At 61.3% G+C, this 1,995-nt stretch overlaps 1 protein-coding gene across 1 annotated transcript in view; it reads left to right on the forward strand.

The window, feature by feature from the left end:
• The first annotated feature begins 1,174 nt into the window (after nt 1–1,174).
• Nucleotides 1,175–1,995, forward strand: part of Adcy6 (adenylate cyclase 6) — a 20,271-nt gene continuing 19,450 nt past the window's right edge. Inside the window, exon 1 of the mRNA XM_055626893.1 lies at nt 1,175–1,281. The gene's annotated coding sequence lies outside the window, so the exon portion shown is untranslated. The remainder of the gene's footprint in view (nt 1,282–1,995) is intronic.

A 1,995-nucleotide genomic window follows, 5' to 3' on the forward strand; every position in this document is an offset into this window, starting at 1 on the left:
ATCTCAGGGACTTGCTGCATTTCCCCATCGATCCCAGACTACATTATTTCAAATCAGCGAGGGGCGGGGGTTCTTCTGGTTCGGGTGGGGAGGAAATCTAGATAGTGGTGGAGAGAAGTCAGGCACGGATCCCAAAAGCTAAGTCACTGGCCAGTTGGACCGATTGAGAACCACACATGGCAGCCACAGATGACCACTTCCTCATTAAAAAGAAATATTTGTTTTAATTCGCCTGTATGAGCATTCCAGTGCCTTGGGGGCCAGAAGAAGGTGCTGGATCACTTGGAGCTGGAGTAAGTACTGGGAGTCAGACTCAGGTTCTCAGAAAGAGGAGCAAAAGGCTCTCAGGGGCTGACCCTCCAGAGCCCTGGCTGTGCTGAACTCACTCTGTAGACCAGGCTGGCCTCCAACTCACAGAGATGGGCCTGCCTCTGCCTCAAAGAGTGCTGGGATTACAGGCTACTTTCTCATTTTCAAGCTCCCCTCTCTGAACCTGAGATTCCTGTGACAGAGAGCGGGAGGATTACACTCATTTTTACCAGAGAGGCTCTGAGGCAGTAAGGGATGTTTTTACTCATGGTAGCTTTTGTTTTCTTTTTTCGAGACAGGGTTTCTCTGTGTAGCCATGGCTGTCCTGGAACTCTCTATGTAGACCAGGCTGGCCTCGAACTCAGAGATCCACCAAGTCACGCATCCACAGCCGTTCTGATAGATGTGGGATTAGGAGTTAGTTCAGGAACTTCTTCTTTACTACAAATTTTGTCCTGAGTTTAGGTGAACCCTAGAAGGGATCTGGACTGGTCGGCAGTTGGGCCCTGAAGGAAATGTAAGGGAGCTCGCGTGAGCCTAGGGCATAGCAGGAGAGGGGTGCAGCTATGGGTCTGGCTGAGGGACTGGGGACTCAAAGGCAAACTTCAGCCAACTCACCTACGCCAGCCCTGGGAACAAGCCCTGAGCCCGGCTCTCCTTTCTGGTTCCACCACTCCACCCCTCAAAGGGTTAAACCAGCTTTCACATGATTTTCACATCTCCCAGGTAACTTGGGCAGCTGCTTACGAGGGAAATAAATAAACATCCCGGAACAATTTTTCAGTTCATGAACCTGGCAATGCACCCCAGCCCCCCACATCAAAGAAGCACAACCCTTTGGGTAAAAGGTGCCGGGGGAGGGACTCTGCCGGTTGGCAGGTGCGGCGGAAGGGCTGCCCCAGAGAGCGCGGGGCCGGAGGCGGCACCGAGGAAGCCCCCGGCCGCGGCCCGATCCGGTTCTGGGCGCAGCAGGTTTGCGTCGGGGCCGGCGCCCCGGAGGCTTGGGGAAGCGGAAAGAAGTAGGGTGCGGGCGAGCGGGTGCCAGGCGCACACACCTGGCGCCTTGTGGAATGAAATCTTAATTAATTATTAAACTCGGCTCCCGCCGGAGGGAGCGGGGCCGCGGTGGAGAGGGAGGGCGAGCGGGCGCGGTGGGGGCTGGGGCCCGGAGGAAGGTGGGGTGGGGAGGGGGCGCGGGGCACCCCGACAGGAAGGAAGCCGACCCTCCGGGCGGGGCGGGCACCTTCGCCGCCGGCGGGTGGCTTGGCCGGCCTCGGCGGACCCCCGGGTGAGGGCGGAGGGCGCCCTGCAGGATGCCGCCCAGGGTGGAGGCGGGAGCGCAGGCGGGCGCGCCGACCCTCCCGCGGGCTCCGAAGCCCAGAACAGTGGCCGCTTGTTCCTCGGGGACCCGGGGAGGACGCAGAGGGCTGGGGAGGGGGCGCGCGGGACGCTGGCCCCGCTCACCCGGCCGGGGTGCCGTGGAGGGGAGTGGGCAGCTGTGCCCCCGCCTCTGGGAGGGGGAGGGGGTGCCCAGACAAAAGGAGCTTGTGCCTTTAAGGCGGGGAGTCCGGGAGCCGGCGGGGAGGGGACTTCTGGATCCGGGGTAGAGGGCGGCTGCGCTGGACAACAAGGGAGGGGGCGAGGGCCGGAGGCTCTGCCGCGCGGCGGGCGGGACAGCGGGGACGC

The sequence above is a fragment of the Psammomys obesus genome, unplaced genomic scaffold, assembly GCF_907164565.1.
Source record: "Psammomys obesus unplaced genomic scaffold, mPsaObe1.curated_primary_1811, whole genome shotgun sequence".
Classification (NCBI taxonomy): domain Eukaryota; kingdom Metazoa; phylum Chordata; class Mammalia; order Rodentia; family Muridae; genus Psammomys; species Psammomys obesus.